At 38.0% G+C, this 21146-nt stretch overlaps 1 long non-coding RNA gene across 1 annotated transcript in view; it reads right to left on the bottom strand.

Annotated features, from left to right (window-relative positions):
• Window positions 1-1689: 1689 nt before the first annotated feature.
• LOC141541890 (uncharacterized) overlaps window positions 1690-21146 on the bottom strand; it is a 33526-nt gene continuing 14069 nt past the window's right edge. The window contains exons 2-3 of the long non-coding RNA XR_012481932.1: window positions 18888-18981; window positions 1690-3248 (exon numbers count right to left, since the gene is read on the bottom strand). This is a non-coding gene — a long non-coding RNA (uncharacterized LOC141541890). The remainder of the gene's footprint in view (window positions 3249-18887; window positions 18982-21146) is intronic.

Here is a 21146-nt window from a genome sequence, read left to right as displayed (position 1 = left end):
CTGGGTTTGAATCCTGCAGGGTATTAGGGATAACTGGGACAGACATTTACATTTTATAATTCTTAATTCTTAACTCAGGTTAGGAATGTCTGTCAATGATCTGAGGTCTTAAGAGATCAAAACTAAATGGGGACTTCTCATCGACTGAATGAGAAAAAGATTAGATCTTAACTTTTTTGTGTGTGTTCATGGACTCTTTTGGAAATCTAGTGAACTCTAGGATTCCCTTCTCAGAACAATGTTTTTAAACACATAAAATATATAAGATAACAAAGGAAACCAATCATATTGAAATACAATTATCAAAATACATTTTAAATTATTATATCCCACATCAAGAATTCCTGATTAAATACTCTTGATTAGTTCACCTGAACCTTCATTTTTCTTTATCAAAAAAAAAAAAAAAACTGTCATGGAAGCTTTTACATTAACCTTTCACCATTCAATTTTCAAACAGTTCTACTGGCTAAATAATCAAGAGTCTTTCTGGAGTAATATAGTCCTATAGCTGATTGACTGAAAGCTATAGAATCTTTTAGATCTCTAGATAAAAGCCTGCTAGCTTTCTTTTCTTTTTTTTTCAACTACTAACAAAAAAAAAAAAAGAGGGAAAAAGAAAAATGACTCAGTGAGGGCAAAATATAACCTTAAAGAAAGGTTTGCCCCAACAAGAGATTTTCTACAACTGCTTCAAGATCATTGACAGACAGATGAAGATAACTTTGTTTAATTATCCCCTGATCATCATCATCAAGAGAATAAAACCAAAACAGGTATATTTAAACATAAATTCAACAAAAGTGGTTGATATCATCATGGAGGATGACTAATGTAGAGTCAAAATGGAAGGGGGATCTCCTGTAAAAAATGAAGTCTTCTAGGTGCTGATTTCTGGGTAAAATATGATAATTGCTTCAACTCCCAGAACACATCTCCTCAATGAGATCCACTGCACTTAGAAGGCACTATGTAGATCATTCTCCCTAAATTCCAATCCAATTAGGTTTTTTTTTGTTTGTTTGTTTGTTTGTTTTTTAATTTTTAATACATTTGCATGGACTTGTGCTAGCAAGGAAGAAAATGGATCCTTATTTTTCATGACTTCATTTTCTGGAGTAGACAATAGTAATAATGAAGGGTTTTTGTTTGTTTTACTTTTTGTTTTGTTTTGTTTTTTAATCTAAAACGTGATCATGAAAATACCCAAATAACATCATGGAAAGACCCCTAATCCCTGACACCCATGCCTCTACCAGGTTCCCAATACAAGTAAGTTAAAACCTGCTTCCAAGATTCCAATGTCGTTCAACATCCTGAATATCTTCTTTCTTGGACATTTCATTTGGACGTGATATCTTTTTGGATTGTTGTCCTTAACAATATTCCATATTATGCCTTTACAAATAGTGATTCTTTGAAGTATACATATTGTTCCATTTTACAGGTGAGGAAATAAAGTCTAATGAGCAAATTATTGAAAAAGTTGTTATGAAATAATGTACCAAATTAACCTTTGGGGATTCAAGTAAATACCAGTTCCTATTCTTCCATTCAAATAAAAATGGGGTTTCAGCTACAAGTTAGATGGAAAGACTCTATTATCCTCAGAGAGTAGAAGTCAAGCAAAAGATGATGAAGTTTCTTTAGTGTTACTTATACTAATAAAACCACAACCATTTCTAATTCTGAGCCATTTAATGGTACCAAAGACTTTGTTGGCCATAACATTATTGTGTTATCAGGGGCTATGGCACTTGCAAATGCAGTTGCCAAATCTCAACTCCATATGGTATTGCTTTTCTGGATGATAGCTATGAGGACTAGTCTGGAAGCAGGGCCAGTTTGGGGGAAGGGAAATGCTACCATTCCAGAGATTCCTGGACTAGCTTCAATGGCTATCAATCAGAAGTTATTATTGATGGTATTGTTTTGGGAAAGTTGTTATCGAATGATGATTGTCTCAGAATTGTCTCCTGAGAATGTACTATATAATGGCTATCAAAACTAGACTAGAAGCAAGGCTAGTGATGTGTTGTGAGAAAGAGGGCTTCTAGGCTCAAAGTTCTGAGTTGTCTCCATTGCTATCTGAGGAGCAAGGATCTGTCCAAGGAGGTAGAATTGATTTGACTTGCCTGACAAATGTCAACTTATCTGCCCCAGAGCCCTTTGGGGCAGTTGCCTTATTTGCCCATAGCTGTATCAATAATAAATATGGCAGATTCAGGAACTAAATGACAACATTCACTACTACCTCTAATTTTGACCATGTTACCTTTCCAAAGTTCCTTAAAGGCTCTGAGCTCAAAAAATATGTGGAAGCTTTATCTCAAGATACAGAAAAATGTGAAGACATTTTTACTTGTTTTGAAGGTAGGCATAAGAGCTCTTTGAAAGATAGAAAAGTGTGCCAATCCCTAAAGCTAGCCTTTTTCCTATACAAATGCAATTCCTTTGCCCCAACATGTTCCTGAAGCCAATTTGTATTTTGTAAACAAATCTTAAAACACAAGATAAATATTATTACGATTGTGATTCTTATATAAAATTGGATAATAAAAATATATAGATTGTATTCCAATCACAGGCACTCTTCCATATTCCCATCCTATGGCTTGTGGGCAAAGCTTCTAGCCCCAGGGAATTTAGAAACCAACCCACCTCCCCCCAAAAAATTGTTTCTGAAATGTTTCTTGTAACTCGGCTGCTCCCTGGAGAAGCCTCTTGGATCGCAAGATGAGGCAATTAGGTTCCAAAATGGGCTTTTCTTTGTGTGCAGCTAAAAAACCCTGTCTCTCCTTGAGCTGATGGTTGGACTGAGGGTCTGTTGCTTTGGAGAACTGGGGCCAATTACTTGGCCTGGAGTTTGCAAAGCTGGGGAGATGAGAGAGGGAGGGGGAGGGGAGTAGTAGAGAAAGAGGGGGGTCTGGTAAAAGTATTTGGTTTGTTAAAAGACTCTGGCCTCAATCTCTAAACTGAGCCCCCAGCCCTTTTGAGCAAGAGGGCTGTATTTCATCCCCGCTTCCTCCCCCATTCTCGCCCTCCCTTCCTCCCTCCCAGGCTCCCCACCCCCATACTCCCCCTGCCCGGACTAACAGTCTCAGAGCATGGGGTGAAAAGTCGCTGGAAGGACAAGTTGACGAATGGCGCTTGGGTCGCCGGGTCACTGCAAGGCGTCGTGATCTGGGCTCAGACAGAGCGATTTCCTCGGTGATTTTTATCTTTCGTCTGTTCACACGTCATGCCACCTGGACATAATACAGAGAAAGCTGAAGGCTTAGCCAAGGCTTCCCCTTAGCCCGAGCTCTCCCTTCCCTCCCCAGGCCCAGGAAGAGTTAACCCTTTCCCAGTTTGGCAGTGGGCTGGGCAGGGGGCCAGGTGGGTAAGAGACTGCCAGGAGCTCAGCATGAGCCTTCGATTAATCCTAAACCCCTCCTCCACACCCCCACATCCCTCAGCATGGGCCGACTTCCCCGGTGCCGCTCATCCCGAGACCCCGCTCTCGGGGTACTCTCCTTACCCCCAATTCCTAGGCTAAAGTCCCCTTTTCCGGGGTCTGAGCTCCCTCCCACAGGTAGCCCGCATCACCGCGGAGCCCTCCCCTAATGCCCCCCAGCCTACCCCCACTGCTTCTCGAAGCCCCTCCCCAACTCCCCCAGTCCCCGACCCTCAGGCCTGAGCTTCCTTCCATTGGCCACAGCCGTAGCTCAAGCTCCCTTCCCCGATATAGCCCCCCTCTCTACCCTATCCCCTAACCCCTTCATTTAGGCCCGAACACCTCTCCTTAGAGCCCCTCCCCCTCCTGCAGCCCCGCTTGAGCCCCATTCCCAGGGCTCGAGTCCCTCCTTCCGGCAACCTTGTCCAAGCCCTTCAGCCTCCCCCCACCCACGGTCTGAGCCCCTCTCCCTCGGCAGCCTAGTTTAAGCCCCCCTCGCTCTCTGCCCCACCTGCAATTCCTCCCCCAGCGGCTCAGCCCAAGCTGCCTTTCCCTCTCCGACACCCCAGTCGGGTTCCCCAGGCATCCCAGTCCGCTGCGCCGCCTCGGGTTGCAGGCTCGGGGCTTTGTCTGAGCAGCCAGGGACACGTCTTTATGGAGACTGTAAATAATATAACAAGTTGCCCCTTTTACTGCCTTCGACACGTACAAGTGGCAGCTTTATCCTTCTTCGTTGACCCTTTGTCCAGGGTTTGATTTACCTCCAAACCTCATGTTTTAGACTTTTAGAGACCATTTTTTTTCTGAACTGGGGGGAGGGCAGGAATTGGGGAGAGGGGCGGCCCAGGGAGGGCAGCGTAGCTTCTTTTAGACTGTGGCCAGACTCTCAGCTTTTCCTGCTCTTCCTTGGGTCTGGGAGCTATTTTGGGTTGAAGGTGCTGATGTTAGGAATTGTGGGGTTTCGGTAAAAGGGGTGCAAACATGGGAGAAAAAATGATGTCCCTGGATTATCCAGATTGGAGGGGGGAAAGAGGTGGGAAACCCGGAGAGAAGTCCCCCCCTTCCAAGAAATTCTCTAGAAATCACTCTGGGATTTTCACTCAGTACAAATGAGCAAGAAAGAGCCAATTAACATGAGTAGGCCTAGCTTCCTCCATAGCCATTCTCACCCCCAGCTCCCGGCACTGTGGGGGGACTGTGCTTATATGAACCATGCATTTGACTGATTTTCCCTTCCACTCTCTGAAAAGGGGGGGGGGTCTGAATGCTTCAAATAGCAAGGTAATTTCTGAAAGAGATCCTTTGGGTGCTGACACCCATGTCCTCTGGGATCCAGGAAGCTCCAGAGGTGCCTCTGCCTTCCATCTCATGAAATGAGGTTACTGACAGAAAACTTAATCCTAAACGAAGGCACTCTGATATTCAGTTCACCCCAGAGAGGACAGCCCAGGCGATCCAAGACAGGGCAAGAGTTGGATGCCACTTCTTTAGAAAAAGAATCATTCGCCAAGTGGCACTATTCAATAGGAGGTGTCCCATTCAAACCACCCAGCTGGGTCTCCAGATTGCTCAGCTGTCAGAAGCCCCATTTTTCTGAGGATAAATAAAACCAATTTCCTAGCCAAGTGACACCCTCTTGCAAGAAGCATGAGGCAATGGCTCGGTATCTTGGCCACAATCCATTTGGGGTAATTCCATGCTGCTTCTTAAAAGTGCAGCTGCAGCTTCCTTCAACTGGACACAGCATCATCCATCCCTCCCTGTCCTATAACAGGGATAATGATACACCTCACTATATTTCGTCCTGAAGTAAATGGACCTTCGATCTAGGAACATTTTAGTTCTAAGACCAATTGCCAGAATGTCCATGACTAGAGTTTAATTCCTAGGTATTTGCTTTCAAGAACAGTGACTCCCAAGCTTCTTAGGGGTTGTACTTAACTTCATGATGCCCTCTGTTAAAGAAGAGTATGTTTCTCAGCTATCTAGCTATTAGTTGCAATTATATATCTATATCTATGTATATATGTTCAGGTATCTAGATACACATATATGTAAGGATATGTAAATATACATGTGTGTGAATACATACATACACACATACATATATGTCCACTCTGTGTGTGTGTGTGTGTGTGTACAGAGACAGAGAAAGACATAGAGAGAAAGAGACAGAGACAGAAACCATAAGAGCTTTTAAGGTAATTAAAGTTATCCTGGAATATTATTTTATGGTGAGAAATTGAGACTTGCGATTCACTACCCTTATTTGGAGAATATCAAAGGTGCGTAGGGCAAAGATTTAGCATTTCTTTTTCACCATGAAAAAGGTAACTTCTGGAAAAAACAGGCACCCATTCTGTCTTTGGAGGAACCATTTTAGCATCATTGGCTCCCCTTATCCAATTACCTTTCATGCTCCACCCTGGCCGATGAAATTCTCAACATGCCTATTTGTACTAGTCATTCTGGGTACTCCCATTGGGGAAAGGTTTTCAACCCCATTCTAGTTGAAAGGGGCTGGAAACTGGAAAATGTGATATCATTTGAATGGAAATAGCACTTGGCAATGGAACATGGGTCTGACTGTGATAAATACATTCCCTCAAGGTTTCTAAGCAGGGCTGCTTCCCTAGGCGGGCCCCTAACTAAAACAACTTATTAAAGAAGAATAAGGGGAGTGGAATTCTTAGAAGACTGAGACTTGGCTCATTATGGTAGCCTTGGTTTTCAAAAACACTGACATGTCAAATGGCTGGTAAGTGGCAAGCCCTTCTGACATGCTCCCCACACCAGTTTGCCTACCCCTAAATGAGTTCTGAGCTGCTGGTTTGTCTTGCTGAATAAGTCGCTAAGGGAGAGTCTCCAACTGGCCTGCTTCCATTTAGTGCTTCCTGAATTAAGGGAGTCTTTTTGGAAGGTTTGGCTGGGGAATAAGAAGAAAAGGGTGTGGTTCAATGAAGGTAAGCCGGCATGTAGATAAAGGGGGTTCAGAACTCAAAAGGGAATAGTACTGCTATGCTCTGCCTTACTCCCCCCAGGTCTGAAATATATTCCTTCCTGGAAACCACCCTTTAGGAAAGACATTTGCAAGCTGGAAGCCATCCAGCGGAAGGCTGCTTGGATGGTGGAAAGATGTGAGACCATATTACACAAAAAACAGATGAAGGTGTTTCACTTAAAGAGAAGGAAGGAAAGAAAGAAACATTCATTAAGTTCTTACTTTGTTCCAGGCATCAAGCTAAGCATTTTACAGATATCTCACTGAATCCCCACAATAACCTGTAAGGGAGATGCTATCATTATCGCCATTTTACAATTGAAAAAACTGAGGCAGAGATTAAGTGATTATCCCAGAGGCACAGAGTTTAAGTATATGTTTGAGGCTAAATTTGAACTCAGGTCATAAAGAGTCTAGACCTTGCTCTCTTTCCACTGTACCACCTCACTGCTAAGAAAAGTTGGAGGGACTAGGTGGAAGGACTTTATAGATGTCTTCAAATGTTTTCTTTTCTTTTTCTTTCTTTCTTTCTTCTCTCCCTCTTTCTTTCTCTTTCTTACCTTCCTTCCTTCCTTCTTTTATTACTCTATTTCTTTTTTTTTTTTTTTCAGGCAATTGTGGTTAAGTGCCTTGCTCAAGGTCACACAGCTAGGAAGTTTTAAGTGTCTGAGGCTGGATTTGAATTCAGGTCCTGACTCCAGAGCTGGTGCTCTCTCCACTGCCATCTAGCTGGCCCAACTTCAAATATTTTCAATTAAAAAATCAAAGGGGAAGGATTGTCACCCAGAAGAGGGATCTGGGTTCCCTTGTTTGGAAGGAATTCAAGGAGAGACTGGGTGATAATTTGTCAAGGTTGTTGTAGAAGGAATTCTTCAGGTATGAGTTGGATCTGATAGTCTGTGATTCTTCTTTCTCATTATCGATATATCTTTCTTAACTTATCCTACTTCCCTTACACATATAACCCAAATCAGATACTGAAATCCCAAATTTCATCTCCTTCCCAGGCAATGAGATGACACTAATGGGATTGAGACTTGGGATTCTTTGGAGCATTTTACATCTACCTATTATGGAACTACTCTGAGCTAAGAGGGTCTGTTAACATCAAAGGAAGCTCTAGTGGTTCAAGATAATTTCTCTGGTACAGTTTGAATCAAAATGGGAAGTTCCAGTTCTAATTCTGCTCATGGAATTCACAACATATCATAATCTCAAGCACCTGGATGATTCCTGGCTAAGAGTAGAATAAAGAATCTCTTAGAATGTCAGATCTGGAAGGGACCTTATATAAGATTTGGACCCATATCTTGGCAAAAAACTGAATAGACTATAGGTTTGTGATCAAAGATTATCCAGTTTCTTCATTCTACAGTTGAGGTAACTGAGTCAAGACTCCAACTGATTATCCTGTCTCCAATTCCAATATCCTGTCAAATATTCTGCACAAGACTACATGCACTGTATTAGAAAACCTCGAAGGACAGAATAACTGAAAGCAAATGAAAAACATGATCGTGGCTCTTTAAAAGAAAGAAACCTTACAGATTCATAGTATTCATATTAGAGTCAAAGAACCTTAAGTGAAATTACCAGAATGCTGTAGTATTAAGGAATTCTGTACTTGAAATCAGTAGGCTCTGTTTTCAAATCCTATCATGTTATGTGCCTTTGGCTAAGTCATTAAACTACTATGTGCCCCAGATATCTTCCTATGAAGACATGGAAGGAGCTTCCCAGATAACTCCTTTACATATTCATTATAAATAATAGTATCATCACCCATTGTCATTCAACAAATATTTATTAAGCTGAGTACCTTTCCTGAAAAAGCCTGAATTCTATTAAATATTCCTTTCATGAATAAAGTTGCAGCTGAGGTTCTATCTAGAGCATCTGAAATGGGTTACATTCATCCCTTGTAGTCCTGAATGACCTTAAGGGTCTTCTCCCTCCAGACACTTACCAAACTTCCCTTCAAAGAGACAAAAACTTTATAACCCAGAGCCATAGCTGAGACATGTCCTCTTCCTCTGCCTTCCCCAGAGCCTTGGTATCACAAAAGAAATTTTACAAGAAAAAATTGCAGTGATTAATAAAGGCCAAATCACACTCAATGAGCTCTTTTGCCTACTACAATGTGATGTCAAATTAGCAGGTAAAAAGAAGGAAGGAAGTCAGGGCATCTTAAATCTCTTAGCAAAGCATTTCACAAAGGGTTAGCATTTCACAAAAATTTAATGATAATGATTTATATCTACTCTTGTTTATTCAAATGGCTTCAGGACTGTCAATCTGTATAGAAAAGTGGCTTGATGGAACAGGTTCCTCTAGCTTTTCCCCCTATGTGATTTAGAGCAGAAGAGGACCTTTAAGATGATCTAATCCAAATTCCTAATTTTACAACAAATAATTATAACTAACATATAGTACTTGAAGGTTTACAAAGCTCTTGACATAACAATTTCATTTCCTTCTTAACAGTAACTCTGTGAGACAGTTACTATGATTAGCTGAGTTTTATTGATGAGGAAACAAAAGCTAAATTTCTGTCCATGGTCACATACCTAGTAAGTGTGTGAAACAGAATTAGAACTCATCTATCTGAATCCCAAGTCTAACATTCAATCTATTCATTATATTACCTACTATGTGTTAGAACTACACTAAGCACTAGATATAGAAAAATGAAAATAGTATTTGCCTCAAGAAAAGACTACTGAGGAAAAAGCTTGTGTATATAGATATATTATTACTTTTTTAAATATGCAAAGTAATTTCAGTAGTTGAGGAAGTTTTTAAAGGATTCAGGAGAAGCTTCATTTAGGAGCTGTCACTTATGCTGAATCTATGAGTTTGAGGGAACATCTGAAACCCTGAAAGGAGGAAGAGAAGGGGAAGGAATAGAATAAGCATTTTTTAAGTTCTTATCATGTTCCAAACTATTCTAAGAACACTTAAGTTGGACAACAGATTTTGGAGGCAGATGATATTATGAGCTTCATTTTACAGTTGAAGAAACTGAGGCAAACATCTACTAAGTATCTGAGACTAAATTTGAATTCAGGTCTTTTTGATTCATCAGTTGTATCACCTAGCTGTCTGGAACAGTGAGATATTAATTCACCTTGCCTAAATCATAGTTCTAATGGCTAATAAGTAAGTGACTGGGATTGGTTTTCAACTCAGGTCTTTTTAACTTTTTTGTGCACTGTATTCACTATATACAAAGCATGAAGGCAAGAGAAGGGATTTCATTTATGAAGTAGAGCAGATAGGACCATAGAGTGTATGAGGGAAAGTAATATCTAATCAACATTAAAATATAGGTGAAAATTGTGAAGGATTTCAAATACCTAGAAGATTAGTGCAATGTTTTGTGTCCTTCCTCCCCCCGCCAAAAAAAAAAAACAAACAAAAAAAAAAAAAAACCCAAGCATTAGGAAGCCTCTGAACCTTAATGAGAATGGAAATGGTTAGCTAGATTGTGTTGGGATTATGATTTCAAGGAACAAATTCATAGCTACACCCATCTTGAACCAGTTATGGTCCAAGAAAAAAAAATGCTACTTAGCACAGTGCCTGGCACATAGAAGGTGAACTGTAAATACTTATTCCCTTCCCTTTCTTTTCTCTAGGATGTTACTGAATATACAAAGTAGATCAACAAACTATATGAACAACAAACTTACTTCTAAAGGTAGGATACAAGGATTTTTCTTTTAGTTTACCTAATGGCCACTCACTGGATTCTTTTCTCTAGACCAAAGAAAAGAGACTACATATATAATGGATTCCAGGAGATCAACTCTATTCAAATAATGTAGGCAGCTCACAGATTTTAGAGGCTGTGGAATTTGATCCCAACACAAGAACTAACATTTAGCAAATGCTAAAGATAGCCAAATTAATCAAAAATTAACAAGTGGGCAAGCATTTATTAATTGTCTAGCATGTGTTGGGCATGGTATTATTCAAAGATAAAAATTAAACATCTCTGCTTATATTCTATGAAGAAAATATTTGCATTTTTTTACAAATATACCAATATTTGATAAGCAGATCATGCTAAAAACTGAGAAGAAAGAGCATAGATTTAGAGCTTATGTAAGCCATTTTGACTATTATAAATAACCAAATTACCTAGAAAGAACCTATGATGGAAGATGCTATCTGAATCCAGAGAAAGAATTGATAAATAGATGTATAGAATGATTTTACATAAATGCACATACATTTGTGTTTAATTATAGCTATCTCTAGTGTGGAGGGGAGGAAAAAGGGGGAGGGAGGAAGAAAATTACATGATAACTTTATGAGATATTTAAAAGGAACAATCAGTTGTATGTAAAGAATTTGTGTTTTCATGTGCAATTATCTTTTTTTTCTATTCCACGATGTTATAGAAATGCTTGAAATTTTAAGAAAATATTTAGAGCATGAAAGAGTTTCAGAGGTCAACTAAACCAATACTCTCATTTTTCAGATGAAGAAAATAAGAACTAGAAAAGTTAAGAGCCTAGTACAAAATCATACAGATGGAAAATGACAGACCCTAGGACTCAAACCTAGATCCTCTGGCTACAAATCATGAATTCTCTTTTTCGATGGCAATGGAATTCTTTTGGATATAGAAGCTGCATTCTTAGGTGGCCATTGAATATTCTAATTGCCTCCATTTTCTTTCTTTTTTTCTTTCTTTCTTTTTCAGGAGAATTCACCTACTTTCATCTTTATTTTCAAAACATATGCATGAATATGTTGAAAAATTATCCATGCATATATTTTGAAAATAAAAATGAAAGTAAACATCAACAAAGTAAGACTGACAACAATTACAATAAAAACAATAACGGGTGTTTGTCTTTCATTTTCAAAGAGGACCAAGAAATTCATGAGGTGATGTTTTAATTATGTGAATTCAATTTAAGTGAGGCAGAGTTGCAAAGTTATCAGCCTCACTCTTCCAAAGTCATCAGAGTTCACGTAAGACAAAAGTCAATACTACTGGTGAAGGTCTGGGATGTGGAGGATGACTTTGGCTTCTTGTACATCTCACCAAGCTCCAAGTGATTTTCAGTGTCTGCTTCAGCTGCCTCCATAGCTTCGGAAACAAAGGTTCTCATCTATTCATTCGGCTGAGCTGTTCATAAAGGACAAGGATCTCTGGTGGGAGAGTTTGCTGAGCCTTTTTCAGGGAGTCTTATCCACCTTTGGTGTCCCCCTGATTCACCCAATTCCCAACTAGAGTGCCACAGGACACCCAGTACTCATCCAATATCAATAATTTCATGTTAAGTAAGTGCTTCCCTTAAAACAACTCTAGGAGATAAGTAGTGTATAAATACACAAGGTATACACCCTAAGGTATATACTAGAAATTAAACAGCTTCTTCAGAATCATATAGTTAGGAGATTTTAGTGTGAAGACATGAATTCAGGTATTTTGAAAGCTAAATTCATTACAAATACATGGTGAGAAATAACAGCAAGAAGGAGTCTAATTCTGATAAAGCATTTGTCAGAGAATCATGTTTTAATTAGCTTTGAGCCCTCCTTCTCTCCACTGTAGCATCTACCGCATATAGTAAACACTTAATAAAGGGTTATTTATTCAGTCAATCAATTAATCAATCAATATGTGGCCCATACCCACACCATGCCCATCGTTATGGACAAACTATGAGGAGGGAAGAGAACAAAAGAAGATATTTAAGAAAAGGAAGATGTCTCCTTTTATGGAATGCCTGGACTTTGCTCAAAGGACCTTCTTGGTCTGTTAAAGTAGGATGTTACATTCCATCTGCAGGTAAAATGGGGGCTAAATCAGACTGTTTCATCAAGGGCCTCTAGAGAATGAGAATGAGAATTTCTTAAGAAATTAAGACAAAGTGTGATAAGTCATTTGAGGTGTTTCATAGATGCCTCACTATATAAACTGCCTCAGTTTATAAGTCCAATAATCTGTAGCTGCAACAGGCCTTCCTCATATTCAAGGATAGTTTCTTCCACTATTCCACACCTATGCTCACCATGGGGTTGAACCTGAGGTCTCCAGAAACTTTAAAATTTTTAATTCAAGAGCAAAGTTTCCCAACAACGAGAGCTAAGAAAAAGAAGGATGGGCTACCTGGGAAGTAATGGGTTTGCCCTCACTCTGGATATCTAAGCACAGATAAGGATATCACTTCTCCGGTATATTATGAACACACTTTTTGTTTGTTGAGCCAGATGGCTTCAAAGGCCCATGCCTATTCTGAGATGTTGTAATTCTGTGACTATGATTTGTCATAAGATATCAATCACCCTTCTTTTCCTTCTCATATTTCTATTCCGAACTCCTAAATTTCAAACTATCGACAGATCCTCACAAGAACATGTTAAAAGTCAACAGATAGAAGAAAGAAATCTCTAAAGACAGATCTAAGGAAATGGAATAATATTAACAAAAATAATATTAACAAAACACTGGAAAAGAAATAAGCACTCTTTTTAAATGTCCTGTTTCAAAATATTCTCAGTCTATAGACAACCGTGTGTCTTTTTCCCAGAATTTAGCATCTCAAACATCACCAAAATCCCAACTATCTCATCATTTCAACCATTTCACTATCCATCCATCATTGGTATTCTTGAGGAAGATGTGAATTGACTTTGAATAAAAGAAACCTGACTTTCACAGTAAGACTTACTGAATCTGTCCATTGCAACAAAGCAGCGAAATTAGAGACATTTCTGACCTGTTCCATCTCTGTGCAGAGACAGAAAGATTTGACCACTTGCTAGCTAGTTCATTTTCCTTTTCTGAGCCTTAGTTTAATTATCTGAAAATAAAGCGTTCAATTGAATCAGAGGTTCTTAATCTTTTCTTTTCTTTTTTGGTCATGGACAACTTGTTGAAGCTGGTGTTTCTCAGAAAACAAAAAAAAATAAAAACTATTTTAAAATAATTGTTTAAAACACTAAACTTTAATTCATTTTTCCTGTTCCCCAGAATATTCCCACAGACCCCAGATTAAGAAACCCCAAAGCTACCTTCTACATATGACATTCTATATATATAAGCTGCTTTAAGCAAAGTACCCTTATCAGTCTATGGAAAGTCCAGCCACCTCTCTGACCACCCATTCTCACAGCTTTTTATAGATGTCCATGTCTGCTAAAGATATAAATCCAGATCCATACAATTAAGAGAGACATGGTTTATTCATGTATTAGCATATCCAGCTGTTCATTTTGCTTCTCTAAATATTTCAGCCCAAGGAACAGTTTGGCATAAATAATACTCATTCAGCTAAGGGCTGAAAGATATTGTAAATATCAGAGTCCTAAGCTACTGTAGCTCTTTTCAAGTATACTCCATACAAACCACACTTAGTATGAAAGGAAAGGGGGAAATATCCACCCCAATGCCATTACTTAAATAGGCCCATTAAAAATGAGCAGCAAGTGAAATACGGCTTTATTAAACAGATGACATTACATCAGGAATGATGAATCATAAAGTTTCTTTTCAGAATTACAATGGTATACGACCTTTTAAACTTTAATCATTCACCTCATATTCTGAACTGCTGTCAGGTGTACAGGCTTCTTGCTGATTACATTAACATGAGGAAGGTGGGAGGTTTGGGCAGTGATTCTCCACAACCAGGCAGCTCCAAAAAACTTGGCAATTTTCATCTTACCTCAGACTCAGGTAAAATATAGGTGGCTTTCTAATCCAGAAAGCCAATAAACACCTAAGCATTCAAAAAACACATGTCTCTATGAGGTTTCTCAGGAAAACATAGCCCATCTTCCCAGGGACTGCAGGTGAAAATAAAGATGGGGTTTGTCCCAGAGGAAAATGGAGAAATATCCCAGGAAGGATAGAGAAACTTGGGGATCAACTAGTTTGTCTCTCTCATTTTCTTGTACTATCCTACAATTTTCTTATTTAAGCGATTAAACTTCAATAAGAAACAATTGGTTATTTTTTCCCCAACACCTACCAAAGTACCCAGCACTTAGGCAATTCATAAATATTTACTGATTGTTGATTAATGTCTAAAGTCACATCTTAGTTCCCAAACACAGTTTCCACCCCCCCCAGTTTTCCTATTTCTGTTAAGAGCATCACCATTCTTTTTTCCTAGTAACATAGGTTCTCAACCTCAATTCTATCCTTCACTGCTTACTCTCACTCAGCCCACATGACAAAAGCAGCAATAATTCATTAAGCATTTACTATGTGCCAAGCACTGGAGATATAAAAAGAAGTTAAAAAAAAAAAAAAGAAAAGAAAAGAAAGTCTCAGATCTCACAGAATCTACATTTTGATCTGGGAAGAAAAAAAAACAACACAAAGGAAGCTAGAGGGGAGAGAAGAGAAATGTGCTCATTTGGAGGCCACATGAAGAACACAGATGCAACTTATATCCAATCATTTGCCAAATATTGTCATTCATTTCTCTGTAACATCTCTCATAACTGCTCCCTTCTCAACCCATACAACCTTGGTTCAGGCCTTTGTTACCTCTTTCCTGAACTATTGCAATACAACGAGGTCCTGATTAGTATGAATAATGAATACTCTAAAATGGTCACATTATTTGAACTCATACTGCATATTTTCATTGGGTTGAAAATAATTATCACATTTTACATATTTATAACTTGGAATAATGTAAATTCAAATATATGCTAGACAAAGAGTCAAGGTATTAAATTGAACCAAGATCATTTTAAGATAAGTTTTGGAAAATAAATCTGACAAGGGCACTAATAACTGTGGAACACCATATGAAAAGAGGCAATAGAAGTCACTGGAATTATCTAATGATATGGGCTACATTCATGTCATTATCTTTATGCAATATCCAACACCAAGATGAAAATGGAAACCTTCATGAACACTTCAAGTAACAATTCACTAGTCTATCAGATTAATTTTTCACCCCCCTACATTTAATTATTATAAAGCTCTTCCTAAGAATCATTGAATTTTGGAGTTTAAAGGGATCTTTGAGATTCATCTCTCTCATTTTTCAAAGACAAAACTGAAACAGAGATATTCAAGGTAATGAGCCCAAAGCTGCCTCCTTTTACAGTAACTTTCTCCTATTATTGATCCTAGCTCTGTTAAGATACACTCCTAATTTTTCCTTCATATGACAATGCTTCAAGTATTTGAAGGCAATTTTCATGTCCTTTCTAAATTGTTCATTTTTTTTCTTATCTGGATAAACATTCCTGTTCACTCAACCTTTCCTCAAAAGTCATGCTTTTTTATCCCTCACAATGTTAGTAAGTCATGGTTTCCAGATTCCTCACAATAAGGCTATTCTTTTAGAAATGCTCATTAATTTGTCATTGTCTCCATAGAAGTGGAGTGCCCAGAACCATATGCAATTCTCTACATGTGATTGAATCAAATGAGAATATAGACCATGGCCTCCTTTGATATAGACATCCTAATCCCATTAATGCAGTCCATAATTGCATTTTTTAAAACAAATCAGAAACTAAACTTTTTCATACTCTTAGCCTATATTAGGCTTGTGATCAACTACAAATCTCAATTTTTTATCCCTGTTCAGCCTCATCTTCCTTCATTGAAATCCTGCTCTTATGCTTCATCATGTCACAGAGAGGTCTCTGGGTTCTTGAAGTTCATGCCAGAAGAAAATAAACACTGGCAGGTCTTCTCTTAGATAAAGCTTTCAAATATAGTCCTAGTGCTGGATTGTCAGCTTAAGACCAGTCTATAGAAGCCCATCACCAAAAAGTGAACCACCAAGGGATGAAATGTTAGCCATAGCTATTCATGAATCTGCCTACTAAGGAACAGCTGTAAGCTGTGCAGTATTATACCCACATGGAAGATAATATGGATTTTTAGAAGTATTAGAGTGAATCTTATCTTGATGGTTTGAACCAACATTTCACCAGCATATCAAAATATTTCTGAATCTTGATTCTCTCCTCCAGCATATTAAGTGTCCCTTTTAACTTTGTGTCATCTGGAAATAGGATGAGCATGACATTCTAGATTTGTCATGGTTAGGAAATTATTCTGTGAGGAAGATTATTTTAAAGAATTTAGAGGAGAAAGATGCTTTAGTTATTATATAAAGATTTTTCCCATGTATAGGGATATGGCATGGAAAAATAAATGTATATTGATTGCTTGGGATAATCCTGTATTGACTGGATGCTGGCAAGGTGCCATAATGCTATTTCTTTATAGTCTCTAGACCCTGAAATTAACTACTTGAGCTCATTTTAAATTTAGATGGAAAGAGGGGTCAATTTCCTATTGCCTACCCTTGTATGCTACAATGGAAAGAGAGAACTGTGTTTCTGGAGTCAGAGGATTTGGGTTTATGCCCTTCCTTTTATACTTGCTACCTATGTGACTTAAAAATCCCTAGGTCTTTATTTAAAAGGGATTTGGTGGTGGAGCAGGGGCATGGACTAACTGAACTTTGAGATCTTTTACATTTAGAGATTTATAATCCTATGTAAAATTGTCCCTCAAAATTTGCCTGACATTATGGACAGTTCCTTAGAGATCTCCTGACTGGCTTTCCTTAGTCCTTGGCTCCATGACTGAATGATACTGGGCTAGTCTCATGACCTCTGTGTGCCTCAGTTCCCTAGGATTTTATTTCCTTTTGCCTCTGATCTTCAACTTTCAAATAAGAATGCCTTATGCACCCTTTTAGAGGGACAATATGTGTAGAATGAGATGAAAACTGCAGAATTTCAGAATAGAGAGGTCACTGGTGGGCATCAAGTCCATCTTGTACCTAAAAAAATTTCTACTAAAACACACTTGACAAGCAATCATCCAGTCTTTGCTTGAAGAACTCCACTGTTGGAGAAGTCACAATTTCCTAAGGCAATCTGTTCTACTTTGGAGTGCCTTTTTTTTTTTTTTTTTTTTTTTTTTTTTTTTTTTTTTTTTTTTTTGGTGGGGAGGTGTTGGGGAACAAAAGGGACAGGTGGGTAGTCTTTTGAAAAGTATAAAATGCTCTGTGAATAGAAGGTAGAAATAGTAATAGATCCTTGGATTCAATCTGCCTTCCCTCTTGTGTGTGCAGTGTCTCTCTCACTCCCCTTTTCTTTTCCTCTCTCTCATTCTCCTTCTCTCGCTCTCAAAATGTTAATGTGGGTCTCCTCTATAAATAACGATACTGGCATACTGACATCCAGATTTAAACACTGCAGCACAGCACCCTGTACAAGGAGAAGGCTGACACAGAGCTTCTATTTTTATATGTCTAGTGATATATCCAAGTGTCACTCAACAACAGGAAAGGAGCGACTGTGCCGATATCGTTCAGTCATATCTTCACCCTTTCTCCGCCTACCACTCAGACACATCCCTGACAAGTGCTGGGCGGCTCCACCTGCTCACCACCTGTCAATATTTGGGTAAAAGAAAAAAAAAAGGCTCTAGCACATGACTTTTAATTTAGTATAATGCTCTGAATATTAACCTATGGTCTCTGCCTATCCCCTAGTCACTAGAGTTCATTTTTTTCCTATCTCCAGAAATATTTGAGAAAACATTATAGGCTACTTAGAATGCTGATCTTAGAGTCAGGTACATTTGGGTTCATTTACTAGTCTAACAGGGGGATGACATATAGAATGCCTGAGACATGGTATGATCCCCATTATACTAACTGTGAAACCTGGGCAAGTCACTTAACCTTTATAAACTTCAGTTTCATCATCCATAAAATGGAGGAGAGGTTGTGGACTAGAAGGTCTCCAAGGTTCCTTGTAGCCTTAAATTCATGGTGAACTTCACATCAAGTTTATAACTGACAGAGAGAGATAGAAGTAGAAATAGATTATGAAATTCATTGGAAGTTAAATTGAGAAATGCCCATAAATATTCTGGATAATTTGGTTTCCTCAACTCAGGAGAGCAGAGAAAACACCCTTCATCTTTGAGAATCATGAGGATTTAAATCTCATCTGAAAAAACAGCTTCTCATCACAGAAATTCAAAATCTTCACTCACAACACAAAGAGAAGGAGCTTATCTGCTAAACTCTTAGGATTGTTTTCTATAGCATTTCATTATCATCAAGTATTCTATCCAAACATAAATGTCAAGGTAAATGCCACACAAAGCTGAAGTAGGGTTCATGAGATAAACAAATTAATGAATGGATAAATAAATGAATCACTGAGTGAGTTAATTTACCAGGTAATTCATTTTACATTAATGATTTGCAGATTTAGGTATCTGACCACATTTCTTAGCTCTGAAATTAAGTTGAAATCAATTCAGATTAAGGAAGCTCAGTTTATTTTATATTTTCCCACTCTGAAACATCAACTCTAAAACAAGACTAACTCATTTTATTGAACTTAATTAGATTCCCCTCACCCCCATGATCAGAGATCTAATTTCCAGGAAAAATTGGTCCATTTTGACTGAATATTTACCATCTCACAATGTCCATTATTTCACACCATCCCAGTGCTTTTTGTCTTCTTGGATTTGCTGTAGGTCTAAATATTTGGTGGTACAGTGGAAGTTCTAAGGAGAAAATGGAAGTAACAATGGAAACAACCAGATTAGGTCATTCATGTAATGCACAATTTGCCTTTGCCACCCTAATGATGGCTTGGAATGCCATAATACTAGGTCAGTAAGTCATAGTCATAGAACCTCATAGAATAAAGGAACAGAGCTATAGAACTGAAAGAGACCTCAGAAGTCATTAAGCCCAATTACCTAATTTTAGAGTAAAAGATATTAAGGCCCACGTAAGATAATTGATTTTTCTAATGCCTCACAAGCAGTGTTAGGAGGAGAATTTGAATCCAAGACAACTAACTCCTAATCCATGGACCAGGTACTCTCCTAGAAATTAAAAATAGACAAAAATGAAGAAAATCACAGTCCTCAAAGAGCTTGGCTCTATTTGAAAGAAACTATTCTATTCTATTTAGCTTTAGTCTCATAAAATGAGACTATTATGTCTAACATCTTTATTTCGACCTGTGGCTTCATCAAAAATTACAGAATCATCTAATCTGAGTCAGAAGTCACAATCTGGAAAAGAACTACTCTACACTCAAGGAGTGATTATCCAGCCTTGGATTGTTGACCTCCAGTGAAAGTGACCCGGATGCCTTCTAACACGATTAGACTTTGGGATAGCTTTAACTATTGGGATAACATTGTTCCCACTTCTACCCTTTGGGGACAAACAGAACAAGTTTAATCCTTTTTGCACATGACAACCCTTTGATCACACCACCCCTTCACTCAGGCATTCTCTTCTCCAGGATAAATATCCTCTCAATGTCCTTCACATCCTGATTACTCTTCTCAGGATGTCATCCAGCTTTTCATTGTCCTTTTTTTTAATGCCATTGACTGGGGAATGTCTAGACAAGGTGTGGCATATGAATGTAATGGGTACAATAAGACATGATGAACAGGCAGATTTCCGAAAAACCTGAAAAGCCTTGCATGAAGTGATGCAAAATAAAATGAGCAGAAACAGGAAAACATTATAAGCAGCCTCAGCAACACTGTGTGATAATCAACTATGAATTACTCAGTTCTTCTTAGCAACAGAATTTTCTAAGACAAGTAGAGAGGATTCATGAAGGAAAATGCTATCCACATCAGCATAAAGAACTGACAGACTCTGAATGCAGATTAAAGGATATTTTTCACCTACCTTATTCTTTCTCATAGTTTTCCCCCTTTTTATGCTTTTGGGACTAATATGGAAATATTTTATATGATAGCACATGTATAAACTATTTCAAATTGTCTATTTTTTTTTCAAAAAGAGGAGGGGAAGAAAGGAGGGAGAAAAAATTAGAACTCAAAATCCTGTCAAAATGAATGCTAAAAATTTTATTCACATGTAACTGGGAAAAATAATACTTAATAAAAAAATGTCATCCCCAAAACTTGACACAATACTCTAGAAATTATCTGACCAGGGCAAGGAATTATCAGCTCCCTAGTCTTGAATATTCTGCCTTTTTAAATGCAGTCTGAGGTAGTATTAGTTTTTTTTTTTAATTGCCATCTCCTATTTTCCCATGTTATACTTGAAATCTGCAAAATCAGAAAATTGCTATCTAGGGAATCTTATCCCTTCCCCATACCTGAAAAGTTAATTTTGTGCTTGAAATAAGTGTTTATATACTGTTTTCTTTCAAAGATAGTGAAGAACAAGAGAAGTACCAGAATAATTCAAATAGCAAATGTTACTTAAATATTCCCACAAAAAACAAGATAGTCAAAATTTCAGAGAACTCTACATTTCTGGTAAAACTTTGGAATGCATTATTAAAAGGAGTTTGTAAACATCTGGAAAAATAAGTAGTGATCACAAAAGTCTAATAAGTATTTAACAGCATGTCAAAATTAATTTGAAGGTGGCATAGCTCTACCAGATCTAAAATTGTATTATAAAGCAGCAGTCATCAAAATCATATGGTACTGGCTAAGAAACAGAGTAGTTGATCAGTGGAATAGGTTAGGTTCCCAGGAGAAAATAGTCAATGACTATAGTAATCTAGTGTTTGACAAATCCAAAGACCCCAGATTTTGGGAAAATAATTCAGTATTGGCAAAAACTGCTGAGAAAATTAGAAACTAGTATGGCAGAAACTAGGCATTGATCTGTACCTGACACCATGTACCAAGATAAGATCGAAATGGGTCATAATCTG

This window comes from Sminthopsis crassicaudata, chromosome 4 (genome assembly GCF_048593235.1).
Source record: "Sminthopsis crassicaudata isolate SCR6 chromosome 4, ASM4859323v1, whole genome shotgun sequence".
Taxonomy (NCBI): domain Eukaryota; kingdom Metazoa; phylum Chordata; class Mammalia; order Dasyuromorphia; family Dasyuridae; genus Sminthopsis; species Sminthopsis crassicaudata.
The sequence above is the reverse complement of the archived record's forward strand: the minus strand, read 5'-3'. Positions and strand labels throughout refer to the sequence as shown.